This window comes from Mustelus asterias, chromosome 15 (assembly GCF_964213995.1).
Source record: "Mustelus asterias chromosome 15, sMusAst1.hap1.1, whole genome shotgun sequence".
Lineage (NCBI taxonomy): Eukaryota > Metazoa > Chordata > Chondrichthyes > Carcharhiniformes > Triakidae > Mustelus > Mustelus asterias.
Window position 1 is genome coordinate 5,151,815 of NC_135815.1, and position 21,315 is coordinate 5,173,129.

The following is a 21,315-nucleotide window of genomic DNA, read 5'->3' on the forward strand; positions in this document are numbered from 1 at the left end:
TACTGGCGAGGACACCAGTGAGAGGAATCTGTTATTCTCCTAAATGTCCACCTGGGAAGGTAGATGTGGCCTCAGTTGAACATCATACCTGAAACACAGCACCTCAGACAACTGGATTGTAAACCCGGATTATGTGTTCAAACCACTGTAGTCGGGCTTGAACCAAATTTGATGTGAGAAAAATCTTTTTCACATCTTGAATGGTTCAGGTATGGAATGCAGTGCCTTGAATTGTGGTGGAAGTAGGTTCATTTCATGCATTCAAGTAGGCATTAGATGATTATTTGAATGGAGCAATGTGCAAGGGTATGAGGGAAAAGTAGAAGGGTGGTCCTAATTCATAATGTTAATTTGGAGAGCCGGTGCAGACATGATGGGTTGAATGGCTATCTTCTACACTTTAATACTGCTGTAATTCTGTGAACCCGTGATCTTTGAATGTTTCTTCAGAAGGAACTCTTCAAAATGCAGCTAATGAAACAATGGGGCGGCACGGTAGCACAGTGGTTAGCACTGCTGCTTCACAGCTCCAGGGACCTGGGTTCGATGCTCGGGTCACTGTCTGTGTGGAGTTTGCACATTCTCCTCGTGTCTGCGTGGGTTTCCTCCGGGTGCTCCGGTTTCCTCCCACAGTCCAAAGATGTGCGGGTTAGGTTGATTGGCCATGCTAAAAAAAATTGCCCTTAGTGTTCTGAGATGCATAGGTTAGAGGGATTAGTGGGTAAATATGTAGGGATATGGAGGTAAGGCCTGGGTGGGTTTGTGGTCGGTGCAGACTCGATGGGCCGAATGGCCTCTTTCTGTACTGTAGGGTTTCTATGATTTCTATGAATAACAAAACTTACCCCAACTTATAAATCAAAGAAAGGGTTTAATAAAGAAACATCATTATTCCAAACTTGGGACCTCGCGCTGGGTCACTCCGAGCTTCCCACAACTTTGCATAGTTCCTTATTTATAGTGAATCAGTTGGTCAGCTGACTATGACATCACTCTGTGATTGGTTCCATGTTTTACTGGGTCAGCTGACCCTTATATCTTGTTCCCATTGGTCACATTACATCCAATACAAATTTGTCACTGGTTACATTCTAACATCAAAGGCAAGATTTCTATCTGTTGGGCTATGATTGTGTTACTGGAAAGAGTGGACATGATGCACTGGGTGGTCTTTTAGCTTAACTCACTTTGCGGCATTTGTTTTCATTCTAACTGGACAGATGTCGAAGCTTGACTCTGTGCCCCATTTCCTGCAGAGCCCTTTGACAGTGGGATATTTCCAAACTCTTGTCTGGTTTTCTACCGTGATGAAGTACTTTACAATCCCGTTCTGATGATGGTTAACTGATGTCCATTGCACAGCTGTTACTCTTCTCCCCATTGAGTATGACTTGGCGTCTCTCTCTCTCCCTCTCTCTCCCCCTCTCTCTCTCTTGCTTTCAGGTTCTGAACATTCTCCTGAAACCCCTTGGAGAGCATCCAAAATGATGCTCCTTTCCACTTCTCATTTGGCCCAAGATACGACTAATTCTGGTAAAACCAGCTATCAAAACCAGTTGTGAGAAATTCAAGCTTTGCATCCAATTTAACTGGTTTAGTTAATGGTTACATCGTTTGACAGCCTGAACCATAGTCAGTGCCAAACAGAATGGATCACAAACCAACCCGAAAGCAATCACCAAGTCTGTTTAATATTCAGTATGTTTAGTCTAGCATGTTGGTTTGGCTTGCTGGTGTACTTATAGATGATTTTTGGCAATGTCAGTCAATATGTTGAGTAGTACCTGACAAATTTACTTGATTACTCTGAAATGAAGCTCCCATTTCCTGAAAATCTTTGGCAATTCATTTCAGTTTTTGTAAGTGCGTAGAATTTTAGGAAATGTGACCAATGGAACAAAAAGAACAAGGAAGAGATGATGATGTAGTGGAGGTGTGGGGGAAGAGAAGCAGTAGCAAAAATAAGAAAAAGTGAGAGAATGCAGAAGAGGGAAGAAGCATAAGCAGAGAGAGGGAGAAGGAAGGAGAGAGAGTAAGTGTGTGCGGGTCAGTGATGGATTGAGGGAAATCTCAATGTAAAATCATATATTATTCTGTGAGTGCCTGAGCTATGCAAAAAAGGCAGGACTCAGTTCCATTCTCAATCGGTGCTGGATGCAAATTTGAGCTGTGGATGGGATGCGTACATGGGGAAGGAGTGATGTTACATGTTGTGGTGTTTCTCCTTTAAAGAGCAAGGGTCACGTGGTCTGAGCAATCAATCAGGATCCAGCACGGGAATCTCTCCTGGGAGAGGAGTTTTGCCTAATTGTAGAGTGCTCTATGGACTCGCTGCAAGCATGCAGCTTTGTGAATAAAGTTCTTTTGTTTAACTAAGGATGCCTCTGGAAGTACACCTTTACATCTGGTGATGAGAATAAATGATTCTGGTACTGCATCTGGCCCTAGATCCATGATTACCCTGTTATCCATGATTAACCCTTAATTGAAGTTGGAGGAAAAAAAAAATTACTCCCCTGAATGCCTCTCTTCGGCCAAATAGACCCGATTAATTCTTCCATGGAGGACTGGACACAATACACCGGAACTTTGTGTTATATATTTAAGGAGTTGCATGATTGTTTTATGAACAGGTCACATGATTTGATGGTGATGTCATTGGGGTGTTTCAGAGGCTCCTGCTTTTAGTTTCAGTGTGTACTCTATGCAGAGAACATCGCTTTAGAATAAATCTGTTGTGTGTTACTTTGAATCTACGGGTGGGATTTTCCAGCCACGCTTGCCCCAAGACTGGAAAATCTCGCCCGAGGTCAATGGACATTTCCATGGTCTGTCCCCACCGGCTACGATTCTCATGGCAGGTAGGACGGGAAAATTGTGCCCTATGTGCACAAACTATGTCTTTTTTATTGTTTAAAGAAAATTGGCAATGAGTTGGGATTTTCTTTCATCAGGAACATCGAGAAAAGATCCTAAGTAAAAGAAAAATCCTTGTGGGTCCTCACACTTCAAATGTTAGAAGGCTCGGGAGAAGAAACAACTGGATTAAAGATTGAAGTACCAGTGCAGGAGGACCAAGTAGGGAAAAGGCTCTCTATATTGTTTTAAAAGAGGGTTTTTTTCTGATCAAAGAAGGTTGAGATTCCAGACAGTATCGGGCATAGTTGAAAAGAAGGGATGCTTTGTGTATAGCTGGGGCCATGAAAAAAAATACATAGAGTCAACAATCTCCAAGGTAAAATACTGGAAAGACAGTAAAAAAATATACTGAGCAATCTTGAGTCACTAGTGCTTGCAAAAGAAATGATGAGTCAATTAGGATCCATGGGGCTCTTTCAATAAAGAAAATGAATCATGGAGTTCCTAAGCTAAGCGTTTTCAGTACTTTGTACAAGTGAATAAAATTGTAGACAAGATGTTTGTACCAGCTTTTCTCAGTAAAATAGGAAGTAAAATCTTCAATATGCTCTGGAACTTGGTTCATCCAGCAAAGCCAGGAACCAAAACTTGCGATGACTTGACAAAGATCCTTGAAGAGCATTATTTTCCAAAACCATTGATCATTATGGAACAGTTCAGGTTCCACCGAAGGAGTCAAATGAAAAGCGAACACATTGCTCAGTTTGTGGCAACCTTAAAAAGGCAACATTGTGAGTTTGGTGAGTCATTAGAGGATACTCTTTGAGATTGTGTAGTTTGTGGTCTCCAAAATGAGGCTATCCAAAGAAGGTTGCTTACTGACCATGCTTTGAGTTTAAAGACAACTATAAAAATCACAGTGTCGATGGAATTAGCCACTAAAGAGACTTCACTATCTGGTCCAGCAATGAAGATCCACAAGTTGAGAACTGCCTATAAGAAGTCAAAACAGCAGCAAGCAGGTCAAAGGTGCCAAAATGCCATTCAGTGAGAGAATACTGGAGCAAGGATAGTCAATGCAAGAATTGTGGCAAACATTTGTTAGGCTTGAGCAGCTTCCCCTGAGATGAATATTCAGAAGAAGAATCTGGGTTCCTTCACGAAAAACAACAAGTTGCATTCCACCAAAATAACTTACAACATGGAAAAAAGAATAACCATCGCCATCAAATCATGTGACTTGTTCATAAAACAATCATGCAACTCCTTAAATATATAACATAAGGTTCCAGTGTATTGTGTCCAGTCCTCCATGGAAGAATCAATCGGGTCTATTCGGCCGAAGAGAGGCATTCTGGTGAGTAACTTTTTTTATTTTCCTCCAACTTCAATTAAGGGTAATCATGGATCTAGGGCCAGTTGCAGTACCAGAATCATTTATTCTCATCACCAGATGTAAAGGTGTACTTCCAGAGGCATCCTTAGTTAAACAAAAGAACTTTATTCACAAAGCTGTATGCTTGCAGTAAAGAAGTGAATGTCCAGAAATATAATCAAGAGCTCCAACTGAACATCTTATCCATATAGGGTGAATCACATAGATTCTGGGTGATTCTGAAGTTAAGTGAACAATCTATTAGGATGGAGGTAGATACAGGTGCTGGTGCATCTTTAATTCCTGAGACTACATGCCAACAGAAGCCGAAGCATCTTCCTTTAAAAGCAGCTTATGTGATTTTAAGGACCTACATAGAATTAAATTCAAATTTAATTGCGGGTGAGAGCCCCAGGCATATCAATCACAACTGCCTATAAGGCACGGTAGCACAGTGGTTAGCACTGCTGCTTCACAGCTCCAGGGACCTGGGTTCGATTCCCGGCTTGGGTCACTGTCTGTGTGGAATTTGCACATTCTCCTCGTGTCTGCGTGGGTTTCCTCCGGGTGTTCCGGTTTCCTCCCACAGTCCAAAGATATGCGGGTTAGGTTGATTGGCCATGCTAAAATTGCCCCTTAGTGTCCTGGGATGTGTAGATTAGAAGGATAAGCGGGTAAAATATGTAGGGATATGGGGGTAGGGCCTGGGTGGGATTGTGGTCGGTGCAGACTCGATGGGCCGAATGGCCTCTTTCTGTACTGTAGGGTTTCTATGATGATTCTATGAACTTCCATTGCTGAACAAAAACAATTATTGAAGTATTGTGGTTTTGGAAGGACCCTAAATGACACGTTGCAAGATTGGTTAGTTTGTTTGATTTTTGATTTGATTTGATTTGATTTATTATTGTCACATGTATTAACATACAGTGAAAAGTATTGTTTCTTGCGTGCTATACAGACAAAACATACCATTCATAGAGAAGGAAATGAGAGAGTGAGAATATAGTGTCACTGTCATAGTTAGGGTGTAAAAAAAGATCAACTTAGTGCAAAGTAAGTTCATTCAAAAGTCTGACAGCAGCAGGAAAGAAGTTGTTCTTGAGTCGGTTGGTCCGTGACCTCAGACTTTTGTATCTTTTTCCCGACGGAAGAAAGTGGAAGAGAGAATGCCTGACTTCAGGAAGCATAAAGGAGAACATACCCTGTCTACATCAACGGGGATGAAGTAGAAAGGGTCGAGAGCTTCATGTTTTTAGGTGTCCAGATCACCGACAACCTGTCCTGGTCCCTTCATGCCGACACTATAGTTAAGAAAGCCCACCAACGCCTCTACTTTCTCAGAAGACTAAGGAAATTTGGCATGTCAGCTATGATTCTCACCAACATTTACAGATGTACCACAGAAAGCATTCTTCCTGGTTGTATTGCAGCTTAGTATGGCTCTTGCTCTGCCCGAGACCGCAAGGAACTGCAAAGGGTCACGAATGTAGCCCAATCCATCACGCAAACCAGCCTCCCATCCATTGACTCTGTTTACACTTCCCGCTGCCTCAGCAAAGCAGCCAGCGTAATTAAGGACCCCACGCACCCCGGACATTTTCTCTTTCACCTTCTTCCATCGGGAAAAAGATACAAAAACACCATACAGTGCCACTTGCTAGCAAAAATTAAGATAAATTTCAAACAGGCAACAGAGATAGAACTGGACATGGAAAGTGCTGAAAAAGATTCACAAGAACTGCAAAGCACTGAACATGGTGTCATTTACCAATTAGGATGGGAATTCCTGCCAGTCATGGCACCAAAATCACCAAAGCAGCTGCAAAGAGGGAAACAATATCAGTCACCCACAGAACAAAATGATTCATAGAATCCATGGAGCACCTAGCTCTGTAATTCAATTCATAGAATCCCTACAGTGCAGAAGGGGGCCATTTGGCAATCGAGCCTGCACCAAAACAACAATCCCACCCAGACCGTTTAACCCCATTTATTAACCCCGTTAATCTCCCTGATGCAAAGGGGCAATTTGGCATGGCCAATCAACCTAACCTGCATATCTTTGGACTGTAGGAGGAAACTGGAGCCCCTGAAGGAAACCCATGCAGACACGGGGAGAATGTGCAAACTCCACACAGACAGTCACCCAGGGTCTTGACGCTGTGAGGCAGTAGTGCTTACCACTGTGCCACCCTGCCTCCCAATGGATAAGTGGAGGCAATCAGGCAATGAATCATAAAGTAGAATGTTATCGATGTGGAGCTAACTACATTCCTGAATCGTATTGGTTTAAGGGGTGGATAAAAGCAAATTACTGTGGATCTGATTACTGGAATCTGAACCCAAAAGAGAAAATGCTGGACAATCTCAGCAGGTCTGGCAGCATCTGTAGGGAGAGAGAAGGGCTGACGTTTCGAGTCCAGATGACTCTTTGTCAAAACTAAAAGGCATAGAAAGTGGGAGGTATCATTATTGTCACAAAGGAAGACATTTGATTTTTAAAAAGTGCAGAGCTGAATCAAGACTGCCGAGTAACTAATCAGCAAAGATGTTACAAGTACATAATGTGAAAAGGCCTGACACCATTGATTTTGATATTCACTCTCTTTTTAATCTAAAAGCAGGGAAATCGGACCATATTACTGTAAATGAGAAGTCTCTAAGTATGGAAGTGGATACAGGAGTATCAGCCACTGTGATAGGCGAGCACTCATTTCAGTAGCTGGGAGAGGGTGCCCAACTCTTCAACTTGGAGAACACTTCTGCCAAGTTGAAGATGGACACAGGGGAAGCAATAAAAATAAAAGGCACCACACATGTAGTCCAGTTCTTCAGCTGGAAATAGGAAATTGGCTCAGTTTTTAGTCCTGGTTGCCATCAAGCTACCCCCTGCTGCAAGGTGGATGTTTACCAAGGGCGGATGTAAATCTGCAATTCCCTTCATTGTTGAACAGCCTACTGATATTCAGGCCTAAATTCTCCCCATGTGCCTACTGTGGGAATTGTAGCAGGTGAGACAGAAAATTTGGCAGATCGTTTAATGATCCATTGAACTCAGGTGGGAATTTTCAGTCTTGGGGCACGCACAGCCAGATAATCTCGCCCACAATGTGAAGGTTCACACATTGCTGAAAACCACTTGAGTAAGCTATCTGAGAATACAACATGGCTGTGGAAAGCTGCACAAGTCGGTGCCTTTGGGAGAAGAGAAGGGGAGGCAAGCGGCACAGTGATGAAAAGCATTTGGATATCAATGATGCTGATTAAGAAGTCACTGGGGAGATCTCCTTTGCTCTTATTCAAATATTATGATGGAATTACTTATCGGCTGCCTGTGCGGGCAGATGAGGACTGAAAGACTGTCCCTCCATCACTGCAATATTCCCTCAACATTGCCCTTGGACCATCAGCCTTGGCTATTTGCTCAGGTCTCTGGAGCGAGACCTAAACCCAATGACCTTCTAATAGAGGTGAGACTGCTTCCCACTGAGCCACAAATGACACCCTGAATCTTGGTACTCAGTGAAGTGAAAACTGCCTCAATAGAATCATGTGAAAGGGTTCTCACCAACTCTCACTAACTTTTACAGATGTGCCATAGAAAGCATTCTTTCTGGTTGTATCATAGCTTGGTATGGCTCTTGCTCTGCCCAAGACCACAAGAAACTGCAAAGAGTTATGAACGAAGCCCAGTCTATCACACAGACCAGCCTCCCATCTATTGACACTTTGTGCACTCCCTGCTGCTACGAAAAAGCAGCCAGCATAACTAAGGACCCCACGTACCCTGGACATACTCTCTTCCACCTTCTTCCATTAGGAAAAAGATACAAAAGTCTGAGGACACATCAATTGACTCAAGAACAGCTGCCATCACACTTTTGAATGGATCAACATTGTATTAAGTTGATCTTTCTCGACACCCTAGCTATGACTGTAACACCACATTCTGCACTCTCTCCTTTCCTTCTCTAAGTACGATATGCTTTGTCTGTATAGTGCGCAAGAAACAATACTTTTCACTGTATCTTAATAAATGTGACAAAAATAAATCAAATCAAATCAGGGGTCAGGCAGCATCTGAAAGAAATGTGTGTTTTTAGCTGGGGCCCTTCATAGGGCAAAAATCAGATACTGACTGAACAGGCATTGCTTACATCCACCTGAAATAGCAGACAAGGTTTGAGTTTATATCTCATCTAAAAGACAGCAGATCTGATAATGATGGGCCCACTGAAGAGGGTTGGCCTAGCTTCTATGGTCAAATCACTGGATGGAACTTACACTCTTCTAATCGGAGAGGTGAGAGTTCTACTGGGCCACAGCATGTTCGCAACATGTGTAAAATCACAACTTCAGATTCCCACCACTTGTAGAACTTGCTTTAGGATCTGCAGCTACTCCACCTGTATCCACCATTTAGGGAAAACCACTGATTACAACATGGACAGCAGCCACTTCAACATACGGGCTCTCTGCTTGATGAACTGGTTCAAAATCTGCAACAGTCAAGTTAAAGTTAACTTATTCGTCACAAGTAAGGCTTACATTAACACTGCAATGAAGTTACTGTGAAATTCCCCTAGTTGCCACAGTTCAATGCCTATTCGGGTCAATGCACCTAATCAGCACATCTTTCAGAATGTGGGAGAAAACCTACGCAGACACGTGGAGAACATGTAAACTCCACACAGACAGTGACCCAAACCAGGAATTGAACCCGGGTCCCTAGCGCTATGAAGGAGCAGTGCTAACCACTGTGCTACCGTGCCGCTCCACTGTGCTACCGTGCCGCTCCACTGTGCTACCGTGCCGCTCCACTGTGCTACCGTGCCGCTCCACTGTTCTACCGTGCCGCTCCACTGTGCTACCGTGCCGCTCCACTGTGCTACCGTGCCGCTCCACTGTTCTACCGTGCCGCTCCACTGTGCTACCGTGCCGCTCCACTGTGCTACCGTGCCGCTCCACTGTGCTACCGTGCCGCTCCACTGTGCTACCGTGCCGCTCCACTGTGCTACCGTGCCGCTCCACTGTGCTACCGTGCTGCCCCCACTGTGCTACCGTGCCGCTCCACTGTGCTACCGTGCCGCTCCACTGTGCTACCGTGCCGCCATCAGAGAGAAATTCAGCATCGGCTGTGTGTGCTGGTCCAGACTTCTTGCTGATGACTTTCCCGTGCTACTTGTAACAATCAAAAAATCTCATCTGCACTCACTGCACTAACAATCCAGATTGTATTCAAATCAAGCCAAGTCAGAGCAATGTGTGTGTCTCCACAATGCATGCCGTAAACTCGTCAGAGACTGAATCTCAGTACTGTCACCCACATCTGTACATGTTGGCCAGAACATTATTTCTGACACAGAGATTGCTTTAAAAATTTAGAGTCACATTCGCCTGATTGGTTTGTTCTGGTCCTCACCTTGTCTCTTGTTCCCTCAAAACTTAGTGTGAATACTTTGTTAATATTTCTGAATTGATTGAAATTATCGCTCCTAAATTATGATCCCATTTTCCTCCCATACCAGGACTGCCTTTTCTTTGGGTTGTGAGTGGTTTTACACATGCCGTGAACATGCTGTGGCCCAGTGAGTAGAACTCTCACCTCTCCGATTAGACGATTGTAGGTTCCATCCAGTGATTTGACCATAGAAGCTCGGCCAACTCTCCTCAGAGAGCCCATCGTTGTCAGATCTGCCATCTTTTAGGTGAGATATAAACTCAAACTTTGTCTGCTATTTCAGGTGGATGTAAGCAATGCTACAGCAGTAATTGGAAAGTAGGTTTCCCCAGTATGTTGGTCTATATTTATCTTTCAATCAACATCAATAAAAACACAGTTCAATTGGTCATTTCTTTCATTGTTGTTTGTGGGAGCTTGCTGTGCAGGAATTGGATGCTGTGTTTCCCAATATTACAAAATTGACTTTGAAAAGTACATAAATGGTTCAAAGCACTTTGTGATGTCCCATAGTCATGAAAGGTGCTTTATAAATGCAAGTTCTTTCCTTCTTCTTAAATTGCTGTGTGACAAACCAGAAATATATCCAATTGAAATGAGGCAAGTGTGTTTCTCTTCCCTCCCTTCACTATCAGCTGTTCCTCCTTCAATCAGTGGATCTGGAGTTATATGTAGGCCAGACCAGTTAAGGATGGCAGATTTCCTTCCCTAAATGATATTAATGAACAGGATGGTTTCATAGGCCCTTTAATTCCAGATCTACCCTGGTGGGGTTTGAATCCAGGTCCCCAGAGCATTGCCCTGGGTCTTTGGATGCTAGTTCAGTGACAAGATCACTACAACACCGCCTCCCCTTAGTGTGTGTACATGTGCGTGTGTCAGTTTTCATATCTTTGCTCTCTGCCCCTTCCCTGCAATATAATTGTTGAACACATTCTCCTGTTTTTCCGTCTTAAAATCCTTAATGGGCTCTGAGACCTGCCTGACTTCTACTGATTGTTCGAGACTACGTTGAGCTACTGATATGTTTTCTCTACTTATTTTGCAGCCTGTTTTGAGCCAAGTATTTTTTTTCACAACATAAATGGACACAGATTTTCCATTAAAAACTGTCAGTGGTAGATGAGTAAAAGGCTGCTGGGAAAGCAGCCAGATCAAGAAGATTCCAGATTATAGATTCAGCCAATAGACCAATTAAGACCAAATGTGCTGGACGGAATGAAAGGGAAGGAGCGAGAAAGAGAAAGAAAGAGGAGGAAGGAAGAAACCGATAGAGTGCTGACAGTGTGACAAGACACTGGGGCTCGCCTGTAATCCTTATGCAGAGGAAGTTAGTGTAAGGTTTTCTTAAATACTTATGTTGAATATGGCCCTCTTGGGGGTTGGGGGGGGGGGGGGGGGGTGGGTGCAGTGGATCAGCCTTGCCCTCATCTCCAAGTACTTACCTAACTGCTCCCCACAGCTACCTTGTGACACATGATCTCATCATAGGAAAAGCGGTATTGGAATACATTAAAAGATTTGTGTATATGGTATGGAACATTGATCGTGATTGCGTTACATGCTAGGCTTGCCTTATAAAATAAAGTGTTGGCAGTAAAATCTGGAAGTAAAGGGCCTATGAAACCATCCTGTTAACTGTGTCTGATTATGATTAGGTGGACGTATATTGCTCTTACTTGTTTCAAGTCCTTTAAGTTTGATCTCTTTACTGACCAAGGTAGTATTGTTAGCACATTGTGATTTCAACTCTGGGATCTGACATGAAATCTAGCACATACAGATGACGTGATAAGCTCAGCTTGCCTAACTCTCTTGAAATAGCTGTGCAACAGTTTATGTTTATACAGCACTCAGGCAGAAAAAGGTATTTTCCAAAGGGGAAAAGGAAATGAACCTACAAGGCTTATCTTGTTGACATTTCATTTGAGCTTAATACTGATGAAACCATTTACCAAAAGTTGGAAAGTTCTTTTAAATATGTGCCGGAATTCTACCACCCTTCCCGCTATGGAATTGGAGCAGGTGAGGAGGTAGGCAACTGAAATGTCCGTTGACCTCGGGCGGGAATTTCCGGTCTCGCTCGAGCGTGGCTGTAAAATCCCATAATTTTCAAGTCATTGTCTAATGTTGACTAATTTGGCTCATGTTCACATTGACACTTACATTGTGCCTGTCTTGGGCAGACAGTCTATGCAAGATATGAAGAAGTGGGCATGGGAATAAGCTACATTTGTCATTTTACTTCTCACACAGAAGACGCACGCTGAGAAATGACATTAGCAGTACCGAGGCAGAGGAGACACCAGCGATCCAGCTTGAAAGTAAATTTATCTTCCAACCAATTTGGCTAACATTTAAAAGCACCAGTCAGAATGAGATTGAGAGACGTTGACGCCAATCAGCAGGTGGTAATAAAAACAAAAAATGCTGGAAAACCTCAGCAGGTCTGGCAGCGTTTGTGCAGAGAGAAACAGAGTTAACGTTTTGAGTCTGAATGACTCTTTTTCAGAACGGTGATAATATCCTGTCGGTGGGTTATTCCCGCCCAGCAGCTGGGATTGACTCCTTCCAAGTTAACCATCAAAGTGCCAGCAGAGCCCAGAGTGATTGTCAACACTTTCTGTTGGATTGGTGTTGTAGATCAATGTGAATGAAAGTTGGGTAGTTTTAATAATCCACTCTACAATTTCTGAGGCTTTTGGATGCAAAAGAAAAATGTTCAGGTTGAGGTTTTTGCATCCAATGTTTTGTCTGTGTCTTTTTTGACATGGGTGGCCTATTTTTCAACAAAGTGCATTTAATTTGTTTTTCTCTGCTTGCATGGTAATTTGAAGGGGACAGCTTGTGAGGAGCCTGGATGAGACTTTCCAGGCTGTTGGCTGGACCCTCACATGTACACAGTTTAACAGGCAACCTTATTGAACATTGCTAACTGCTCTTGAACTGAGTGACTTGCTAGACCATTAAAAAATCAACCACATTGCTGTGGGTCTGGAGTCACATGTAGGACAGACGAGGTAAGGATGGCAGATTCCCTTCTCTGAAGAACATTAGTGAATCAGATAGGTTTTTAGAACAAATGGCAGTGATTTCATTATCATCAAGCTTTCAATTTCAGATGTATTAGTTGAATGTAAATTCCACCAGCTACTATGTTGAGATTTGAAGCAAAACTTACAAGTATTAGTCTGGGTCTCTGGATTACTAGCCCAATGATATTACCAGAAGGCCACCATTTCCCTCATATAAGGAGGTAAGATATTACTGAGGCATTGGGATTGCACCTTAGGAAATAGCACACTCCCTCGCACTATGATTCTGCCCATATGTGATTTGATTTATTATTGTCATGTGCATTGGTATACAGTGAAAGTTATTTTTCTTGCACGCTATACAGACAAAGCATAACGTTCAGAGTACATAGGGGAGAAGGAAAGGAGAAGGTGCAGAATGTAGTGTTACAGTCACAGCTGTAAAACTAGGGTGTAGAGAAAGCTCAACTTAATATAAGGTAGGTCCATTCAAAAGTCTGATGGCAGGGAAGAAGCAGTTCTTGAGTCGGTTGAAACGTGATCTCAGACTTTTGTATCTTTTTCCTGACGGAAGAAGCTGGAAGAAAGTATGTCCAGGGTGTGGAGTTGCCGGCGTTGGACTGGAGTAGGCACAGTAAGTACTCTCACAACACCAGGTTAAAGTCCAACAGGTGTCCAGGGTGCGTGGAGTCCTTGGTTATGCTCGCTGCTTTTCTGAGGCAGTGGGAAGTGTAGACAGAATCAATGGATGGGAGGTTGTTTGCATGATGGACTGGGCTGTGTTTACGACCCTTTATAGGTTCTTGTGGTCTTGGTCAGAGCAGGAGCCATACCAAGCTGTCAACTCTTTCTGTTGGATTGGAGTTGTAGATCAATGGGAATGAAAGTTGGGTAGTTTTAATAATCCACTCTACAATTTCACTCTGGGCTCTGCTGGCACTTTGATGGTTAACTTGGATATATCTGGAAAGGGTGCTTTCTATGGTACATCTGTAAAAATTGGTGAGAGTCGTAGTAGAGATGTCAAATTTCCTTAGCCTCCTGAGAAGGTAGAGGCGTTGGTGGGCTTTCTTAACTATAGCATCCACACGGAGGGATGAGTTGTTGGTGATCTGGACACCTAGAAACTTGAAGGTCTCAACAATTTCCCTGTTGATGGAGACAGGGGCATGTCCTCCACAATGCTTCCTGAAGCCGATGACTATCTCCTTCATTTCACTGATATTGAAGGAGAAATTATTGTTGTTGCACCATTTCACCAGATTCTCTGACTCTTTCCTGTATTCCGTCTCATCATTGTTTGAGATTCGACGCACTACGGTGGTGTCATCAGCAAATCTGATCCTGATATGTGTGAGAAGTGTCGCAGAAGAATTTTCTTTTTGTACCTTTGTGGAATTGGCATCAAAAGGAGGAATTCTCCCAAGATCCCACCGACGGGTTAAATGGCGGGCAGGGTAGGGAGAATTTGGAGGGAGGGATTCTCCGGCCGCGCTCGCCCCAAAACCGGAGAATACCACCTGAGGTCAATGGATCTTTGCGTGGTCCGTCCACCCACCCACCTTCCCGTGGCAGGCAGGACGGGAGAAATCCCCCTTTGATGTGCAGAAAAAAAAACATGATCTCATGCATGAAGAGTTTGAGCGGAATTAGTCCACAAATGAAGACTTATGGCCTAAAAGATATATTCGAGAATGCAAAAAGCTACAATACCATAATTGGTGATAGGTTGCTTTCATTACTCTTTGAAATAGTAAGGAGTGGACACAAAATTAAGAAAGCCTGGTGAAGAAGTTAAAGGGGAGGTCAGAAAATATCCTGAGGCAAGAGTGTGGTTGGATGGGGCATTCTCTGCCACAAACTGTGTTATTTGAAGGGATTTGGATCATTGTTGTAGAAGTGGAATATTGCTGACTCAGAAGATCAGAGTGGGATTAGTTGAGATGCCACATCTAGAATGAAACAACCTAGGAATACCCAGAATTGCTACTGTTGTCTGCAGCTTTACCAAATTATTTTAACACCCAATCAAAAAAAAACAATAATTGAAACTTTAGAGTTCACAAATATCTTTGAGGTAATTGCTGACTGATGCTTATTCCAAAACACTCACTGATGTGTGTTAACCCTTTGATTAATCGGCCGCAGTTAAACACTCAGTAAATGTGCTTCACTGAGGAAACTATCATAGAACATAGAACATTACAGCGCAGTACAGGCCCTTCGGCCCTCGATGTTGCGCCGACCAGTGGAACCAATCTAAAGCCCACCTAACCTACACGATTCCATTTCATCCATATGTTTATCCAATGACCATTTAAATGCCCTTAATGTTGTCGAGTCCACTACTGTTGCAGGCAGGGCATTCCACGCCCTTACTACTCTCTGAGTAAAGAACCTACCTCTGACATCTGTCCTATATCTATCACCCCTCAATTTAAAGCTATGTCCCGTCGTGCTAGCCATCACCATCTGAGGAAAAAGGCTCTCACTGTCCACCCTAACTAATCCTCTGATCATCTTGTATGCCTCTATTAAGTCACCTCTTAACCTTCTTCTCTCTAACAAAAACAACCTCAAGTCCCTCAGCCTTTCCTCATAAGACCTTCCCACCATACCAGGCAATATCCTGGTAAATTTCCTCTGCACCCGTTCCAATGCTTCCACATCCTTCCTATAATGCAGCGACCAGAACTGTACGCAATACTCCAAGTGCGGCCGCACCAGAGTTTTGTACAGCTGCAACATGACCTCATGGCTCCGAAACTCAATCCCTCTACCAATAAAAGCTAACACAGCGTATGCCTTCTGAACAACCCTATCAACCTGGGTGCCAACTTTCAGGGATCAATGCACATGGACACCGAGGTCTCTCTGCTCATCCACACTACCAAGTATCTTACCATTAGCCCAGTACTCTGTATTCCTGTTACTCCTTCCAAAGTGAATCACCTCACAGTTTTCCACATTAAACTCCATTTGCCACCTCTCAGCCCAGCTCTGCAGCTTATCTATGTCCCTCTGTAACCTGCAACATCCTTCCTCACTGTCCACAACTCCACCGACTTTAGTATCATCTGCAAATTTACTAACCCATCCTTCTACGCCCTCATCCAGGTCATTTATAAAAATGACAAACAGCAATGGCCCCAAAACAGATCCTTGCGGTACACCACTAGTAACTGAACTCCAGGATGAACATTTCCCATCAACCACCACCCTCTGTCATCTTACAGCTAGCCAATTTCTGATCCAAACCGCTAAATCACCCTCAATCCCATGCGTCCGTATTTTCTGCAATAGCTTACCATGGGGAGCCTGATCAAACGCTTTACTGAAATCCATATACACCACATCAACTGCTTTACCCTCATCCATCTCTTTGGTCACCTTCTCAAAGAACTCAATAAGGTTTGTGAGGCATGACCTACCCTTCACAAAACTGTGTTGAAATCCCAAATCAAATTATTCCTTTCTAGATGATTATAAATCCTATCTCTTATAATCCTTTCCAAAACTTTGCCCAGAACAGAAGTAAGGCTCACTGGTCTATAATTACCAGGGTTGTCTCTACTCCCCTTCTTGAACAAGGGGACAACATTTGCTATCCTCCAGTCTTCTGGCACTATTCCTGTAGACAATGACGACATAAAGATCAAAGCCAAAGGCTCTACAATCTCCTCCTTAGCCTCCCAAAGAATCCTAGGAAAAATCCCATCCGGCCCAGGAGACTTATCTATTTTCACACTTTCCAGAATTACTAACACCTCCTCCTTATGAACCTCAATCCTGTCTAGTCCAATAGCCTGTATCTCAGTATTCTCCTCGACAACATTGTCTTTTTCCTGTGTGAATACTGACGAAAAATATTCATTTAGCGCCTCTCCTATCTCTTCAGGCACCACGCACAACTTCCCATTACTGTCCTTGACTAGCCCTAATCTTACCCTAGTCATTCTTTTGTTCCTGACATACCTATAGAAAGCTTTAGTGTTTTCCTTGATCCTACCTGCCAAAGACTTCTCATGTCCCCTCCTGGCTCTTCTTAGCTCTCTCTTTAGGTCCTTCCTGGCTAACTTGTAATTCTCAAGCGCCCTAACTGAGCCTTCACGTCTCATCTTTACATAAGTCTCCTTCTTCCTCTTCACAAGAGATTCAACTTCTTTAGTAAACCACGGTTCCCTCGCTCAACCACTTCCTCCCTGCCTGACAGGTACATACTTATCAAGGACACGCAGTAGCTGTTCCTTGAACAAGCTCCACATTTCAATTGTGCCCATCCCCTGCAGTTTCCTTCCCCACCCTATGCATCCTAAATCTAAAATAGATCAATTGCTGGATCGCCTCATCTCAGTCTTTGCCTTCAGCAGGAAAAGAAAAAAATTATTCAAATAAATTTGCCCAATCAACTCCACGGCTTGAATAGGATCTGCAATGGCACTTGCACTATTGAGAAACCTGCAATGCTGGCAAGGCCTCTGTGGTTGGGGACAGTGGAATGCAGTAGCTCACAATGAAAAGAGAGGCTCATAAGTGACCTCTCTTTTGGAACAGTGAATGTCAAATGGAAATATTGCAAATATATCCACCTTCAGCCTGGAATGAATCAGTTATGTAAGAATGCCTGGCCATGATTACCTTCACAGCCACTGACAATGCATCCTTGCCCTGCTCTGAGGTTACAGTTGTGGCTGCAGAAGGTGACAGATTTAGTGAGGATGTCTACTGAAGTGCAGACATCTCACACTTTTGTTCTTCACTGAGGTTCAGATCAGGGAAACCCGGTCCTTGGATCCCCTGGGCAGATATGACCTTGTGCTGAGAATCCTATTTCCCCCCTCCTCCCTCTTCTAGTACCTGTCCTGCTCTGTGTGATCTGTGCTCTTTCTACCAGGTGAGCTGTATTACAAGAGGAATGGCTACTGATATGTCCATATTGGGGAGAAACTTGCTTGTGCAAGTGAATTGAGGTCAGCAATCGCCTGGTCACCAACCACACCACTCCTTGTTGACTTTGACAACTTAAAACAACTATAGAAATTATCACTTGTGGACTTGAGGCATCAGCCAGAGCAAATGGATCAACAACTACTTTCTCAGAAGACTGAGGAAATTTGGCATCTCAGCTATGACTCTCACCAAAGTTTACAGATGCACCATAGAAATCGTTCTTTCTGGTTGTATCACAGCTTGGTATGGCTCCTGCTCTGCCCAAGACTGCAAGGAACTATAAAAGGTTGTGGATGTAGCCCAGTACATCACTCAAACCAGCCTCCCATCCATTGACTCTGTCTATACTTCCCGTTGTCTCGGCAAAGCAGCCAACATAATTAAGGACCCCACACACCCTGGACATTCTCTCTTCCACCTTCTTCCTTTGGGAAAAAGATACAAAAGTCTGAGGACACGTACTAACTGACTCAAGAACAATTTCTTCCCTGCTGCTGTCAGACTTTTGAATGGACTTCCCTCGCATTAAGTTGATCTTTCTCGACACCCTAGCTATGGGCCGCTCCAAAATGACGCTGGTAATCTAGTGATGGGAGACAAGGAAATAGCTGAGGAACTTAATAAGTACTTTGCGTCAGTCTTCACAGTAGAAGACATGAGTAATATCCCAACAATTCAGGAAAGTCAGGGGGCAGAGTTGAATATGGTTGCCATCACAAAGGAGAAAGTGCTAGAGAAACTAAAAGGTCTGAAAATTGATAAATCTCCGGGCCCAGATGGGCTACATCCTAGAGTTCTAAAGGAGATAGCTGAAGAAATAGTGGAGGCGTTAGTTATGATCTTTCAAAAGTCACTGGAGTCAGGGAAAGTCCCAGAGGATTGGAAAATCGCTGTTGTAACCCCACTGTTCAAGAAGGGAACAAGAAAAAAGATGGAAAATTATAGGCCAATTAGCCTAACCTCAGTTGTTGGCAAAATTCTAGAATCCATCGTTAAGGATGAGATTTCTAAATTCTTGGAAGTGCAGGGTCGGATTAAGACAAGTCAGCATGGATTTAGTAAGGGGAGGTCGTGCCTGACAAACCTGTTAGAGTTCTTTGAAGAGATAACAAATAGGTTAGACCAAGGAGAGCCAATGGATGTTATCTATCTTGACTTCCAAAAGGCCTTTGACAAGGTGCCTCACGGGAGACTGCTGAGTAAAATAAGGGCCCATGGTATTCGAGGCAAGGTACTAACATGGATTGACGATTGGCTGTCAGACAGAAGGCAGAGAGTTGGGATAAAAGGTTATTTCTCAGAATGGCAACCGGTGACAAGTGGTGTCCCGCAGGGTTCAGTGTTGGGGCCACAGCTGTTCTCTTTATATATTAACGATCTAGATGACGGGACTGGGAGCATTCTGGCCAAGTTTGCCGATGATACAAAGATAGGTGGAGGGGCAGGTAGTATTGAGGAGGTGGGGAGGCTGCAGAAAGATTTAGACAGTTTAGGAGAGTGGTCCAAGACGTGGCTGATGAAATTCAACGTGGGCAAGTGCGAGGTTGTACACTTTGGAAAAAAGAATAGAGGCATGGACTATTTTCTAAACGGTGACAAAATTCATAATGCTAAAGTGCAAAGGGACTTGGGAGTCCTAGTCCAGGATTCTCTAAAGGTAAACTTGCAGGTTGAGTCCGTAATTAAGAAAGCAAATGTAATGTTGTCATTTATCTCAAGAGGCTTGGAATACAAAAGCAGGGATGTACTTCTGAGGCTTTATAAAGCACTGGTTAGGCCCCATTTGGAGTACTGTGAGCAATTTTGGGCCCCACACCTCAGGAAGGACATACTGGCACTGGAGCGGGTCCAGCGGAGATTCACACGGATGATCCCAGGAATGGTAGGCCTGACATACGATGAACGTCTGAGGATCGTGGGATTATATTCATTGGAGTTTAGGAGGTTGAGGGGAGATCTGATAGAAACTTACAAGATAATGAACGGCTTAGATAGGATGGACGTAGGGAAGTTGTTTCCATTAACAGGGGAGACTAGGACGCGGGGGCACAGCCTTAGAATAAAAGGGAGTCACTTTAGAACAGAGATGAGGAGAAATTTCTTCAGCCAGAGAGTGGTGGGTCTGTGGAATTCATTGCCACAGAGGGCTGTGGAGGCCGAGACGTTGAGCGTCTTCAAGACAGAAATTGATAAATTCTTGATTTCTCGAGGAATTAAGGGCTATGGGGAGAGAGCGGGTAAATGGAGTTGAAATCAACCATGATTGAATGGTGGAGTGGACTCGATGGGCCGAATGGCCTTACTTCCGCTCCTATGTCTTATGGTCTTATGACTGTAACACTACATTCTGCACTCTCTCATTTCCTTCTCTGTGAATAGTATGCTTTGTCTGTATAGCGCGCAAGAAACAATACTTTTCACTGTACGTTAATACATGTGACAATAATAAATCAAATCAAACCAAATCAAACTATACTTTAAACAGTTGATGACGCTTTTAATTAGCACTAGATTCTTCTTGCTGCTGAGCGCTATTTAGCTGTGTGAGTTTGAGAAAGATGCTGGAACATTTGAAAAATAAAATTTCACAACCAGTGCAATGTAGGAAATGCATCACCTAATTTGCTCACAACAGCACTGTGGTTATTTAGTTCCCAGTTATTCTGTTTTTATAGTGCTGCTTGAGGGATAAATTTTGGCCAGGTTACTGGAGATAACTCCCCTGCTCTTCTTTGAAATAGTGACATGGGATCTTTAACATCCACCCAAGTAAGCAGATATAACCTCAGTTTAACCTCTCACGAGGAATGTCAGCCTTTGCGTGTTATGTTCAAGCCCTCGTGAAGCATGCCAATTGAGCTCCAACTGCTGGAGTCAGATGTTTTGCATGGTGCACCTGTACTAATTCCCAGACCAACATGCTGTTGCTTAAAAGGTGCACGCACCATTTTGGATACCAATCATTACCCGTAGTGCCCGAACAATGGGCGCTGCTATTCTGAATTTTACACCGATAAAGCCCACAGCACAGAAACAGGACATTGGGCCCAAATGTTCCATGCTGGTATCTATGCCCACACAAGAATTCTTCCATCCTAGTTCATCCAAGCCTAATAAACATAATCTCCTACTCTTAATTATCCCTATTGTATTTAACTTGTTTCCTCTTAAATGTATCTCTATTATTCACCTAATGGTATTATCGCCAGACTATTAATCTAGAAACTCAGCTAATGTTCTGAAGACCTGGGGGTTCGAATTCCACCATCGCAGATGGTGAAATTTGAATTAAATAGAAAATATCTGGAATTAAGAACCTACTGATGACCATGAAACTATTGCCAATTGTCAGAAAACCTATCCAGTTCAATCATTTCCTTTAGGAAAGGAAATCTGCCATCCTTACCTTGTCTGGCCTACATGTGACTCCAGAGCCACAGACTCTCAACTGCTCCCAGGCAACTAGGGATGGGAAATAAATGCTGACCAGCCAGTGACGTTCATGTCCCATGAATTAATAAAATAAAATTTTCTTTGCGGCTTTGGCTTCCACATTCCAACCACTCTGGGTAAGGAAGTTTTTCTAAATTCCCCATTGAATTAATTACTATCTTATATTTATAGTTGTGAGT